Raw genomic sequence first — 15,412 nt, forward strand, 5'->3', positions numbered from 1 at the left:
GCCAGATCATGAGGTCAGGAGTTTGAGACCAGCCTGACCAACATGATGAAACCCCATCTGTACTAAAAATACAAAAATTAGCCTGGCGTTACTCAGGAGGCTGAGGCAGGAGAATTGCTTGAACCTGGGAGGTGGAGGTTGCGTTGAGCCGAAATTGAGCGACTGCACTCCAGCTGGGCAACAGAGTGAAAATCCGTCTCAAAAAAAAAAAAAAAAGCAGAAATAATTTTGTATTTGATTGTATTGCTTATTATTTAATTTCTTTGGAGGTAAGAATGGCAAAAACCATTTTTAAAGAAAATGGGCTGTGGTTGAAGTCTAGATGTTTTACACATCTGAAACTCGACTGGAGAAGCTAGTCTTCCAATAAGGTGGGTCTTCAAGTATAGATTCTGAGTTGTGGAAAATGAGGCATCTTACAAAGGAACATCTCTACCTTCTGTAAAGTTTTCTACCCTTCATCCCCGCTCCAATTATTTGTTTTCCTTGCAGACCAAGAATCTTGAAAGCCAAATGTTCTCATTAAGAAGCTGTTAGAGTGCAATAATGCATTCTAAATGCCTGTCTTAGAAGATATTTCACAAGTTAATGGATTTTTTAAGTTTTTCAAAGATATAGTAAGTGGATGGTTACTGAACATGGATACAAAATACATTGAACCTATAAAAAAGTTACTCAAATATTATTAAAAAATTTTTTTTCTGAAATTTTTTTTGTGTTATCAAAACAATACAGGCTCATTAGCGGAGATGTGAAAAGAATAGTATAAGGTAGAAGAAGCCACTTATTTCTACCATCCAAGATTAACTACTGTCAACATTAAAAGCATTTCGTTTTTGTCTTCTTAATGTGTATATCCAGATGTCTTTTAAAAAGTTCTGAGATAATATTACTTATAATGCTTTATATTCTGGTTTAATTGTTGCAGTGTATGCATTTTTCTATCTAAAACATTTTTCATGTCTTCATAGTTTATTCCATTGTGGTATGTCTTGTGGATATACCATAACATATTTGGTAATTCCCTTATTGGACATTGAGGGATTTCCTATGTTTTCCTATTGTACTCAATTTGATCTGCACTTCCTGAGGATGTGTTCCAGAGTTGGTATTTCTGGGTCAAAAACGCATTTTATGTCATATGGCCAAATTGCTTTCCAGAAAGTGTACACTGCCACTGAGAAGGTCTGAACAGTTTTTGTTTTTTGTTTTTTGTTTTTTTTTTTTCCAGATAGAGTCTCGCTCTTGTTGCCCAGGCTGGAGTGCAGTGGTGTGATCTTGGCACACTGCAACCTCCACCTCTCGGATTCAAGCAGTTCTCCTGCCTCAGCTTCCCAAGTAGCTAGGATTACAGGTGTTTGCCACCTCGCCCAGCTAATACTGAGCAGATTTCATATATAAAGTTGGACTTTGGTTAAGCACTTTGTCCTCTGGTGTTTTTTAGGACAAACATAGTTTTGTTGATGAAGTAGAACGGTATTTTAAAATTATCCTATTAGATACTGCTCTGTTTGTGTTTAATATATTTTAAGAAGTTCCTTTTTATATTTCAGCAACTGCCAAGACTGATAACTATAGAGAACATAATTCTTTCTGAGACAAGTTCTTGCTCTGTTGCCCATGCTGGAGTGTAGTGGCATGATCATGGCTTATTGCAGCCTCCACCTCCTGGGCCCTGGCTCAAGAGATCCCCCCACCATAGCCTCCCAAGTAGTAGGGACCACAGGCGTATGTCACTACGCCTGGCTAATTTTTTTAAACAAGATTTTTGCTGCTGGGTGTGGTGGCTCACGCTTGTAATCTCAGCATTTAGGGAGGCACAGACAGGAGGATTACTTGAAGCCAGGAGTTGAAGACCAGCCTGGGCAACATAGTGAGGCCACATTCTCCACATTCTCTCTCTCTCTTTTTTTTTTTTCAGACAGAGTCTTGCTCTGTCACCCAGGCTGTAGTATAGTGGCATGATCTTGGCTCACTGCAACCTCTGCCTCCTGGGTTCAAGTGATTCTCCTGCCTCAGCCTCCCAAGTAGCTGGGACTACAGGCACGTGCCACCACACCCAGCTAGTTTTTGTATTTTTAGTAGAGACAGGGTTTCACCATGTTGGCAAGGCTGACCTCGAACTCCTAACCTCAGGTGATCTGCCTGCCTTGGCCTCCCAAAGTACTGGGATTACAGGTGTGAGCCACTGCACCTGACCAAGGTCATATTCTCTTAAAAAAAGATTTTTTTTTTTTTTTTTTGTAGAGACTTGATCTCACTATGTTGCTCAGGCTGCTCCCGGAACTCCTGGGCTCAAGAGATTCTCCTGCCTCAGCCTCCCAAAGTGCTGAGATTACAGGCAGGAGCCACCACGCCTGCCCCTGAGAACATAGTTCTTTTTTGTTGAGCTTCCCAGGCAAGCCATGTAAATATAAATACAGCTCATCCCCTTTACTTATCATGCTGCTATTTTGTTTTAGAAGTATTGGTAGATTGCATATTCCATAACCCTGATATATTTCAGTATAATCCTTACCTAATCTTGGACCTATTATAGTGGGATGCTGCTTGCTTGTGTGTGTGTGTGGTTTTTTTTTTGGCGGGGGGATGGAATCTTGCTTTGTTGTCCAGGCTGAAGGGCAGTGGCATGATCTCGGTTGACTGTAACCTCTGCCTCCTGGGTTCAGATGATTCTCCTGCCTCAGCCTCTTCCCAGTAGCTGGGATTACAGGCTTGCGCCACTACGCCTGGCTATTTTTTGTATTTTTAGTAGAGATGGGGTTTCGCTATGTTGGCCAGGCGGGTCTTGAACCTCTGACGTCAAGTGATCCGCCCGCCTCGGCCCAGGCATGAGCCACCACGCCCAGCCTATGAACCTATATTCTTACTTCAGTATGCAAAATGTAGCATAATGTTAAGAATGAGGTTGCTTAAAATCTAGGTTACACACATAGTTAGGCCTGCCTTTTCTTCGCTCTTTTCTTTTTTTTCTTTTTCTTTTTTTGTTTTTGAGATGGAGTCTCACTCTCATCCATGCTGGGAGTGCAGTGGCACGGGGATTCAAGTGATTCTCCTGCCTCAGCCTCCCGAATAGCTAGGATTACAGGCACCCGCCACCACGCCCAGCTAATTTTTGTATTTTTAGTAGAGACGAGGTTTCACCATGTGGGCCAGGCTGGTCTCAAACTCCTGTGATCTGTCCGCCTTAGCCTCCCAAAGTACTGGGATTACAGGTGTGAGCCACCGTGCCCGGCCACCATTTTCTTGAAAGCTCATTTTGTTCGGAGAATGTTTTAATGCCAATACATGGACTTCATCATTTGTAAATAGTTCTTATCAGAGGAAAATCTAGGAAAAGAAAGGAAACCTACATTTCTCTCCTTCATAATGTAGCTATTTCGTTTCTAGCTTTTGGCATTCTTATTTCAATAAAAAAATTAAAAAAAATTTTTTTTTTTTTGAGACAGAGTCTCACTCTGTCACCCAGGCTGGAGTGCAATGGCGCGATCTCGGCTCACTGCAACCTCCGCTTCCCGAGTTCAAGCGATTCTCCTGCCTCAGCCTCCTGAGTAGCTGGGGTTACAGGTGCATGCCACCATGCCCAGATAATTTTTGTATTTTTAGTAGAGACAGGGTTTCACGATGTTGGCCACACTGGTCTTGAACTCCTGACCTCAGGTGATCCACCCACCTCGGCCTCCCAAAGTGCTGGGATTACAGGTGTGAGCCACTGCACCCAGCCTACCCGTTTCTTAAAAATATTAAATTGACGTTACAGGTTTTCATTAACCCTTATATGAATATTTTGGTTACTGCCATTATTTTCTACTCTTAAGTGACTGAAATGTTTAACTTTGGTTTTTGTCATTTTTTTCAGAGTTCCGGTAATTTCAGAAATGAAATGATTTGACTAGTTTTATCCTTTGAATTTTTCTGTCATTCTTTCCTTTTTTTGAGACAGGGTCTCACCCTGTCACCCAAACTGGAGTAAAGTGGCATAATCATGGCTCACTGCTGCCTCAACCTCTTGGGTTCAAGCAGTCCTCTGCCTCAGCTTCCTGAGTAGCTGGGGCTACAGGCATGTGCCGTCATGCCCAGCTAATTTAAAAAATTTGTTTTTTTGTAGAGGTGGAATCTTGCTGTATTGCTCAGGCTGATCTTGAACTCCTGGGCTCAAGCTGTCCTCCTTCCTTGGCCTCCCAGTATTGGGAGTACAGGTATGAGCCACTGTGCCTAAGTCCTACCATCCTTTCTGTAGTAGATATTGCCCTAAGTTAGGATTGATCATATTCCGTATGATCATTATTATTATTATTTTTTTTGAGACAGAGTCTCACTCTGTCTCCCAGGCTGGAGTGCAGTGGCGCGATCTCGGCTCACTGCAACCTCCGCCTGCCTGGTTCAAGTGATTCTCCTGCCTCAGCCTCAGGCTCTCCCCACCATGCCCGGCTAATTTTTTTGTATTTTTAGTAGAGATAGGGTTTCACTATGTTGGCCAGGCTGGCCTTGAACTCCTCACCTTAGGTGATCCACCCGCTTCGGCCTCCCAAAGTGCTGGGATTACAGGCGTGAGCCACTGCGCCCGGCCCCTCTCCTTATTTTTAACCATCAGAAATTATCTTGTTCTCTTGTTTCTAATAGTCTTTGTCCCTTTTCACAGAGCCAAGACTTCATCATATTTTACAATGCTGTACCCCAGTGCTAAGAACAGTCCCTGCCACATGACAAGCTCTTTAAATACTGAATGAATGAATGAATGAATGAATGAATAATAACAGCAAAGTATACCTACTCCATGCATGTTTAAACTAGGTGCAAGGCATTGTGATAGATAACTTATAAATGTACCAGACAAGGTCATTTATGGTCGGGTATGTGCCATGTATAGGAGAGGAATATTAAGTGTCTTAAGATACAAAATGCTATTGGAATTCTCCCCTGACCCACCCCATTAAGACATTGGAGGAGTTTTATTTAGTAAGGCTGTTTGCTGAGTTTTGGTTGGACAGTGGCAGGAATGGCTTTTGAGCTGGGTTATAAGAGTAGAGGAATTTCATTTATTCAACAAATAGGTCAAGCAGTGTTTTGGGCAGCATAAATATAATGGGGAGCAAAGCAGACAATGTTCTTGCCCTTGTGGAACTGCCGATATCATGTGGGGAAAAAAAGATATTCAAGCAGGAACAGTGGGAAAAGCAAAGGCACAGCTGAGGGAAAGAAATTTTTTTGTTGGTTTAGGCATAACCTTAGTGAAGGAAAAAGAAACAAAGGCTGGAAAAGTAGATTCAATCAGCTCCCACAGGGCCTTGACTGAGTATGACATTAGGCATGGAGAGCCACTGAAGGTTTTAATTCAGAGGAATAAGATAAGACCTGTGTTTCCGAAGGATTAATTTAGCAGCAATATAGAGACCATCCGCAAGGAAATTGGTTACAAGGTTATTACAGAGGTCTGGTTGAGAGACATTGAGGGAGACAGTTGGGGAGGAGGGGAAAGGTACGCATTATTATGGAAATAGGATGAGTACAGTTTAGCAATTAAGTCAGAGGTACAGGACAAAGGGGAATTTGCAAAGACCCTTTTAAAGATTTGATTGAATGGTGGGGAATATGGTTGTACCATCAGCAAACAGCAGTGACAGGGTGGGGAAGAAAGAATGGGTTTAGAAGAAAAAGGGATGATTTGAGTATAAATTGTATTAGAGGCTGGGGCGTGGTGGCTCATGCCAGTAACCCCAGCACTTTGGGAGGCTGAGAAGGGTGTGGATCCTTTGAGCTCAGGAGTTCAAGGCCAGCTTAGGCAACATAGTGAAACTCTGGTCTCTACAAAAAATAAAAAAATAAAAAAAATTAGCTGGATGTGCTGCTGTGTGTCTGTGGTCCTAGCTGCCGGGGAGGCATAGGTGGTAAGGGGATGGCTTGAGTCCAGGAGGCTGCAGTGAGCCATGATGGTGCCACTGCATTCCAGCCTGGGCGACAGAGTGAGACCAGGTCTCCCCTGCACTGCACAGCACACCCCACACCCCTGGAAAAAAAAGTGTTACATAATTAATGATATAAAGGGATGGCTGGTTGGAAATGACAGGCTATGAATGCTATATTTGAGTTCAGTGGCACAAAAACTGAGAATTAACATTTCATCCAATTCCTAATTTTGTCTTCAGGAGTAGTAAGAGATACAGGAAGTAGTTGAGATCCATTCCTAGTTTCTCTTCAAAAGAGTGGGTTGTAGGATCTTTTATTTCTACTGATTGCTGTCACTTACCGTACCCTGCTGATGACTCGTTTTGCCAATGTTTCGGACACAAGGACTAGGCAGAATGTTCTCCACTACTCAGGATTGCTGTTGGGCTATCTTGATTTATTTGTGGTATTTATGTACATGAATCTGTGGCCAGAATGCAGTCTGCCCAGAAGAGGTCTTTAATAGCTGGGATGAAGGCTGTATATTCAGAGTGGGTCAGATTCGTTTGCAGGCTGGGAAGCCTTTGCTGTCGAATTCGAAGAGTAATTTTTCTGTTTCTGGAAAGTGCCTGGCTTAGGTTTGTATAGTGACTTTCTACTGAAGAGAAAATTTTCTAGGTGTGATTTGTGTGCTTTAAGTCTAAAGGATATTTGATTTCTTGACATTTAAGTTGGGATTTTTCTTTGGTGCCAGGTAAACACGTAGATAGTGTTAGAGTATCATTTTTCTTCTACTCAGATTACATTACTGATCATTTTACTGTGTGGTTGAAAAGACAAAGTGTGATCCTTGGTCCTCATAGCCCAGTTAGGTTCTTTGATATCTGCTTAGAGACTCATTTAGAGCAGTCTAATAATGGATTTATAGTGCTCACAGATAGCAGTTCATTTTGGAACATGCGGACATTACCATAAAACAAGTTAGGAAATGGCTGTTCCACCTTCACTATGTCATTCTTTTTGTTGAGATGGAGTCTCGCTCTGTCTCCCAGGCTGGAGTACAGTGGCATGATCTCAGCTCACTGCAACCTCCGCCTCCCAGGTTCATGCGATTCTTGTGCCTTCACCTCCCAGAGTAGCTGGGACTGCCGGCACACACCACCACGCTTGGCTAATCTTTGTGTTTTTGGTAGACACAGGGTTTCGCCATGTTGGCCAGGCTGGTTTCAAACTCTTGACCTCAGCTGATCTGCCCACCTCAGCCTCCCAAAGTGTTGGGATTACAGCCATGAGCCACTGCGCCTGGCCTACTATGTTATTCTTTAGGCTAGTTAACATATAGTTCCTAGACATCCTATTTTATGTAATCATCCTTTCCTCCCATTTCCAATACAAAGAACATTCAGTAAAAATTATTTCATTTAATTAATGAAACACATCTGATCTTTTTTTTTTTTTTTTTTTTTTTTGAGACAATCTCATTCTGTTGCCCAGACTGGAGTGCAGTGGTGCAGTCTTGGCTCACTGCAACCTCTGCCTTCTGGGTTCAAATAATTCTCTGCCTCAGCCTCCCTAAGTGCTGAGATTGCAGGTGTGAGCCATTGTTCCTGGCTCACTTAATTATTACTATTATTATTATTTTTTTGAGATGGATTCTCGCTCTGTCGCCCAGGCTGGAGTGCATTGGTACCATCTCGGCTTACTGCAACCTCCACCTCCCAGGTTCAAACGATTCTCCTGCCTCAGCCTCCCAAGTAGCTGAGATTACAGGTGCACGCCACCATGCTCAGCTACTTTTTGTATTTTTGGTAGAGACGGAGTTTCACCATATTGTCCAGGCTGGTCTCAAACTCCTGACGTTGTGATCTGCCTGCCTCGGCCTCCTAAAGTGCTAGGATTACAGGCGTGAGCCACCGCACCCGGCCTATTACTATTATTATTATTATTATTATTATTATTATTATTATTTTGAGACAGGGTCTCACTCTGTCGCCCAGGCTGGAGTGCAGTGGCGCGATGTTGGCTCACTGCAACCTCCGCCTCCCAGGTTCACGCGATTCTCCTGTCTCAGCCTCTCGAGTAGCTGGGATTACAGGCACATGCTGCCCCGCGTGGCTAATTTTTTTGTATTTTAGTAGAGACGGGGTTTCACCATGTTGCCCAGGCTGATGTCGAACTCCTGAGCTCAGGCAGTCCACCCGCCTTGGCCTCCCAAAGTGCTGGGATTATAGGCGTGAGCCATCACGCCAGGCCTATTATTATTATTATTTTTATTATTATGTATATTTTTGAGATGGGGTCTTGTTCTTTTGCACAGGCTGGAGTGTAGTGGCGTGATCTTGGCTCACCGCAGCCTCTGCCTCCTGGGTTCAAGTGAACTTGATTATTTTATAAAATGTTTTCACATAAGGCATTATATTATTCTTTTGGCCCCCTTGCTTTAAGTAGACATTTACTGATTTATATAAGATAAAGAAAGATTAAGTGACACAGTTAATTGTCATTTGGGTCTGAAATTCAATTCCAATTCAGTCTGAAGTGTACTGTTCCATAAAATAGATGAGTTATGAGGAATCTGGGTTCCATTTTTACACATCCTTTAGGGTCTTGCTTTGACTCCTGATAAATCTAATTCTTCCGCCTCCTGTCACTGAAATTAGTTTGGAAGCTGGGCATGACCTTATAGTGTTCCATGTGCATTTTTTGCTTTCTTTGGCTCTTTGTGCCAAGTGTTTTAAGTCTACTCTACTAGCTGTTAGTACTACCCTATGTTATCTTTCCTAGGAACACTTACAAATTTTAGTATTTATTCTGGCAGGATTTGGAAAGGGGATTTAAATTAGCTAGTGAAATTACAGCAGAATGGCTGTGGGCAGAAGGATAGAGGAAGTAGGCCTTTGAAGTAAATGTTAGATTGTGGTAATGATGGAGAATGAGACGCCCAAGATACCAGTTGATTTTCTTTGCCTGCAATGCTTGTTTTTGTCCGCTGGTACTCCTTTCCCCCTAGATGGCGCTGTCTTACTCATGGTTCAGGTCCCAGGTCTGTAAAACTTTGCCCTAACTCTTCTCCTCACAGCACTTGATCAAAATTATATTTATCTGTGCAAATTATCTGTTCATTGGTCTCTACCTTCAGACAACAACCTCCCTTTCAATATTTATGGCCTTTAAATGAAGCAGTGTGCCTACTGCTCTGTAATTGTTGACTTAAATAGAGTAAAACAGTATAGGGTAATGTTTAAGTATGTGGGATCAGGCAGGCCTAAATTTAAATTCTGGATATGCCAGAATTCTGTGACTTCCTCAAAGCTTCAGTTTCCTCATTGGGGATTTGGGCATGAGAATACTTGCCCCATGAGCTCATGGTGAGGTAAGACAGTTGGCACAGTGACTGGCATAGAATGAGTACTCCTTAGGTGGTAGGTTGATGTGATATTCGGGGGTTAGGGCAGGATCATGTGCTCTACTAGATGCCAGATGAAGTGGAACCCCCTCACCTTTCACGTGAGCACTGAGTGGGAATTCAATTTCAGAAGGTAATGAAAGTTCCTGAGTTTCAGAGTAGAAGTGTACTGGGCACAAGGGACCAGTTTTTAATTTTCTCTTTTTTTTTTTTTTTGACATGGAGTCTCACTCTATCACCCAGGCTGGAGTTCAGTAGTTTGATCTTGGCTCACTGCAGCCTCTGCTTCCTGGGTTCAAGCAATTCTCCTGCCTCAGCCTCCCAAGTAGCTGGGACTACAGGCATGCACCACCATGCCTGGGTAATTTTTGTATTTTTAGTAGAGACAGGGTTTCACCACGTTGATCAGGCTGGTCTCAACTCCTGATCTCAAATGATCCACCCGCCTTGGCCTCCCAAAGTGTTGGGATTACAGGTGTGAGCCACCATGCCCAGCCCTTTTTTTAATTTTTAAAAACTTTTTATTTTTTGTGGCGACAGGATCTCACTGTGTTGCCCAGGCTGGTTCAAACTCCCGGCCTCAAGTAATCTCCCACCTCAGCCTCCCAAAGTGCTAGGATTACAGGCACGAGCCACTGTGCCTAGCCTGGTTTCTGATTCTGATTCTTCTTTTTAAATCTTCTTTCTTTGCTCACTATTATTATATTTTAATGGTTTCTGATTCTTGAAGGTTTTCTGTCATTTTGAGAGAGAAACTAAAATGACAGGTTTTTGTTGTTGTTGTTGTTGGGGATTTTTTTTTTTTTTTTCGGTGCCATAACCCATCCTAGATGTGCTAGGATGTTAGGGGCAACTTGGTGAAAAATTTACTGGTTTATTTGGGTTTTTCTTCTGCTGATAAATTTGGTTGTAGTTAATAGTTTTGGCTTGGTGGAAGAGATGGTGATTGCTCTAAGTTTTTTTTTTTTTTTCCACCAGAGTAGAAGACTAGCAGAGCATCTATTTACAACCTCTCAATTTATCATGGAGTTTGTATTTTGTTGTTCAGCAGTCTAACATTGACTTCAAGCTTTTGTACAAATAATGACTCTCGTTCATTTGCCAACAAATAATTGCCAAATGCCTGAGGCATTACACTAAAGTGGAAAATCACTTTTAGGGCTTTTAAGTTTAAACTTAGGTTCAAATTCCAGTTTTGCCACTATTTAGCTGTGTGTATGTGACCTTGTGACCTTGACCTCAAGTTTTCTTTTCTGTAATACGAGGCCAGAGTAAAATGAGTAATGCTGAGCTATTATCATTATTATTTTTAAATAGTATAAGCCAATTACATATGGCTTAGCTAATAAGGATGTGTTGTTGATGCAGTCATCACATGTGATTGAAAAACATTCCTGTCACTCCAACTTCTTACTGCGCTTACTGCATCTGCCACACTCCCCACCCTGATGATAGTAAGTGGAATTTTAGGCAGCTACTGAATAAATAATGATTTTACTATCTAGAAGGCACTGCAGTTTGGAACCTGAGAAGTGTACAGTGACTTAGTATTTTATGACTGTCCATCATTTTAAGAGTTGAGTTTCACTGTGAAACAATGTCGAAAGCACTGACTGGGCTAATGGAGTGGCTTTACAGTGCTTACTGTTTCTTCAGTAATACCCAGAGAGAGCTGCAGTGTGGAGGAGCCGGTGAAAGAATGTATTCAGCCCATGGCATTCTCTGCAGCCGCACCACTGTACTGCCAGGATCACTTGAGAAACAGATGTCTCTACTGATATATAAGCAGACAGCTAAAAGATTCCATACACTGTAGTTTAAAATGATTTTAGGGAATTATTAATCATATTTTTAAAAATTGTTACTGAATTTTTTTTACAGTAGAAGGGAACATGAGACAATCCATATGATACTATTAGTTTGGGAGATGAAGTTGCAAAATTGTGAGGCAGAAAAATGTTAAAAGTAGGCACTAAAGGACTAAGAAGTTACAATCTTGGCTTTAATGTATCCAATGACAGGTGCCATGGTTTGCTTCCTCCAGAGTCTAACAGGCAAAATAGTATTTGTAAACATTTTCTTGCCTCTACTATGCCTAGGCTAGCAGTCTTTAAAGATAGTCTTTAATGGGAGGATTGCCTATTTATCTTATGATATACCTGTGGAACAGAATTTTAGGGGCTTCATTTATCTTCCAGGTAGAAAAGAGCTGATAAGGGGTTATGGAGACGTTGTCACCTGGCATTATATGCGATAATCCTTGGTCACATTTATAAGTTTTTTTATTCTAATACAAAGGATCTGAGTGTCATTAGGAGCCTTGCAGACCAGTGTTTCTGGGTAATTTCTCAGTAACATCTTTGACATTTGTTTAGTTGCAGACCTAAATGGCCACTGATGGATACTGCAGTTTCAGTAAGCAGTGAAGTTTATTTCCCTGGAAGTAGAATGAGGCTGACCCAGAATATTGTAGAGTGCTTGTCATCAGCTGTATTTCTTCATGGCCCAGAAAAACTCCTATGTAATTTCCCTTAGAGAAATGAAACTGAACGGGAAGCAGAAGTAGTTACTGGATGATGTTGGACCTGGGAATTCTGAATGAGTCAGTTCAATTCCTGCAGGGTATCCTGTCTGAAAGAAATTAGGGCAGTATGCAGTGCAAGGCTTGCAGGGCTCATAGGTCTTTCTGTTATATTCTTTCAGGGGTAGCAATGGTCAGGATAGCTTCTCACTACACAAGATGTGATTAGTTTTGTTTTTTTTTTTTTTTTTTGAGACGGAGTCTTGCTGTGTCGCCCAGGCTGGAGTGCAGTGGCACCATCTCTGCTCACTGTAAGCTCTGCCTCCAAGATGTGATTAGTTTTTGTTCCTCACTTTGGGGAGCGTGTGTGGCAGTGTTTAAAAATAATGCTCTCCTGTTGGTTCTTAGGGAACAAAGTCTTCTGATACGGTTTTGCTGGGTCCTCACCCAAATCTCATCTTGAATTGTAGCTCCCATAATTCCCACATGTTGTGGGAGGGACCCGGTGGGAGATAACTGAATCATGGGGACGATTTTCCCCATACTGTTTTTTGAGGTAGTCAATAAGTCTCACAAGATCTGTTGGTTTTGTGGTAAGGGGAAACCCCTTTTGCATGGCTCTCACTTCTCTCTAGCCCACCACCATGTAAGAAGCCCCTTTACTCTTTCTTCATCTTGTGCCGTGATTGTGAGGCCTCCCTAGCCATGTGGAACTGTGAGTCAATTAAACCTCTTTCCTTTATAAATTACCAGTCTCGGGTATGTCTTTATTAGCAGCATGAGAACAGACTCATACACCTTCTTGTTTTTTTTTTTTTTTTGGCAAAATTTCAACACGTTAGTCTTTAACACTCTAGTGAATGTTGGAGCAGTTTCCAGATTGCTTAAAACTGAACTAGGGGTACAGTCCATAAGGAAAATATGCCCTGAGGGGCTGTATGTGTGCAGCCGTATGTATGGAGCTGTGATTTGTTGTAATCTGAAATTCTAGGCTATAATAATTGTTCCTGGGGCTCAAAGAAACCATGACGGGTTACTACCAATAACATTCTGGTGGGATGTTGGTTCACGCCTGTGAGAAACACGCATTTACTCATCCAAACCCAAAGAATGGACTTGGAGACATGAAGAACAGCGGAAGCAAGACTTTTATTGGCGGTCTTGCAAGATCTGGTGTCTGGTAGGCAGTCACACCGGGGACAGTTACAACAGGTAATTTATCTCCTAGCACGCAAGTCCCTCCCCCAGCTCCTCATTGGTTGAGTACTATGGGGTTACAATCTTCCTGGACATTGCCTAAGTTTTATTATCCCCCTTATAAGGTTATACCCTGGTCCCTTTCCCCACTTCAGTTTTGATTTCCCATTAATGAAACTTTCTCCCCTTTTAGGGGCTGACCCCTCCTCTACATTCTGTTCACTTATCATGACCTTCTGGGTGCATGAGCTGTGTGGTTTGTTACATCCACAGGCTGGCTTCCAGTACTTAGATTTATTATGCCTTGAAAATGGACCACTTAAAATGTTTTCTCACAAATTTCCTTCCTTTTCTATTTACTTCCTTTGGTCTCATTTTCATCTAAACCCTTTTGTTCCTCAAATTGCTTTAGAAGTCGTTTACTTTCTTCCTTATAGGAGAGTGAGTTTATTTTGGTTTCTAATAGTAGCAGGTTATTTTGCTGGTAACTTATTGGCATTGTTTATTAATAGCTCTTTTAATTAATCTCTGTGCTAGTCCCCTCACACACAAGTAATACTACATCCCACTGCTAAGACTCCTGCTACAATTATGAGAGATGTAAGGATTGAAGCCACCATGCCTTTCCATTTTCCAAACCAACCATTTAGCCAACCCGTAAATGGGTTGTTAATTCCAGCATTTTCTGCCTGTTCGTTGGCTAGAGTTGTCAGTCCTTGTAAAGCTTTTGTGATGGTCCCATCTGGGGCAGTATTGTTGGGAATGAAAGTATAACGTTTCCCACCCAGCATAACACTTACACCCCCTTTTTCTGGTATTACGTCTAGTGCAAGCCTGTTTTTCCAGGCCATTGGGCTGGTGGCATCTAACTGGCTAGCCATCCCTTTGAGGGTGTCCTGAGTATAATTGATGAATCTTTGTTGATTATAATAGATGTAGTTAATCTAGTTCACATTCTTATTAATAGTTGACCACAGAAGAGTGCTGACTCAAACCCAGCAGCTATGTGGTTTTGGGCCTTAAATTTATTCGGCACTCCCCTAGGGACTCCTATTGAGTCAACATATATATTGACATTAAAAGAGTTTGTCAAATCTCTCTGCTTTCAGTGGCCGTGTGTGTTTTCAGGTATCTTATGGAATGCCAGGGTGAAGGGAATGGCCAATTAGACTAAAGCACAAGTCCCGGTCCAGTTGGATGGTAACAAGTTGGGGAGGTTCCTTTTCCCACAGTACCACCAGACGTTAGCCTGGGGTATATGGAGAGCCGAGTGATTGCCATCGCCTGACTTACCAGTGATGTTTAGGATGTGCGTACAAGTTGAGAGTTTTCCCACGGGCTTATTGAACTCTGCCCCCTATCTAGAGAGGCAAGAGGAGTGGTTCATATTCCCTAGAGAGAATGAGGGGATTGCTTTGGGATCTGACCTCTGCAATGTGGGAAAGAGCAGTGACAGACTCTTTACAAGTCTTGTTTCCCCATGCATCCTTGTCCTGGTATAGAGCCAACATGCAATCCGTTTCTTCAGGATCAGCATCCCATCCTAGGGGAAATGGAACCACCTGTGCCTGAGGTCCTCCCGTAGCACAGGTGACCCATGCACTTTCCACTGGTCTTGTTCCTTCCCTTCCGAGGTCTCTTTTACCAGTCCCTTGACTTGAGTACAGTGAGTCCACCCCTGTTCAGCCGTTTGCACGGCCATCTTAGTGGTCAGGAGCACTTCATAGGGACCTTCTCAGGTTGGGTGGAGCTTGTCTTCTTAACAAGTCTTAATCAGCACCAAGTCACCAGGGTGGAAATGGTGAACTGTGAACTCAAGAGGCAGAGTTTGAGTCAGAAGTCCTTTTAACCTAAGGGATGACAAGGTAGAGGATATGGCCAGTATATAATTTCTTAAGAATTGATCCTTGGTTTCCAAAGTTAGGAAGATCTGTAGCTCTGCCCAAATATGGGAGCCCATATAATAACTCATAGGGGGACAATCCCGAGTCTTTTCTTGGGGCTGTCCTAATTCTGAGGAGTGCTATTGGGAGACATTTCATTCAAGGCATTTTAGTTTCTAAGATTAGTTTGGTGATATGCTTTTTGAGAGTTTGATTCATTCTTTCTACCTTTCTAGAGGAAGGGGGATACCAAGGAGTGTGATAATCCCATCTAATTTGTAAACCTTCCATAATTCCCCTTAATACCCTTGAGGTAAAGTGGCTCCCATTGTCTGAATTAATATTTTCCACCAGGCCAAATCTAGGTACATTCTGTTCTAATTTTATTTTGACCACATTCCCAGCAGTGGCTGTTGGGAGTGGAAAGACTTCCACCTAGCCAGAAAGGTGATCTCTGATCACCAGTAAATACTTTAGTTTTCCTACTTTGGGCATTTCTGTGAAATTTATTTGAATGCT

General features: G+C 42.3%; 1 protein-coding gene and 1 long non-coding RNA gene across 2 annotated transcripts in view; one reads left to right on the forward strand and one right to left on the reverse strand.

Annotated features, from left to right (window-relative positions):
• ARL8B (ADP ribosylation factor like GTPase 8B) overlaps positions 1-15,412 on the forward strand; it is a 57,601-nt gene that overhangs the window by 5,765 nt on the left and 36,424 nt on the right.
• The window catches only part of LOC107970547 (uncharacterized), a 45,601-nt gene continuing 43,131 nt past the window's right edge, over positions 12,943-15,412 (reverse strand). The window contains exon 4 of the long non-coding RNA XR_010155487.1: positions 12,943-14,860. This is a non-coding gene — a long non-coding RNA (uncharacterized LOC107970547). The remainder of the gene's footprint in view (positions 14,861-15,412) is intronic.

The sequence above is a fragment of the Pan troglodytes genome, chromosome 2 (genome assembly GCF_028858775.2).
Source record: "Pan troglodytes isolate AG18354 chromosome 2, NHGRI_mPanTro3-v2.0_pri, whole genome shotgun sequence".
NCBI lineage: Eukaryota > Metazoa > Chordata > Mammalia > Primates > Hominidae > Pan > Pan troglodytes.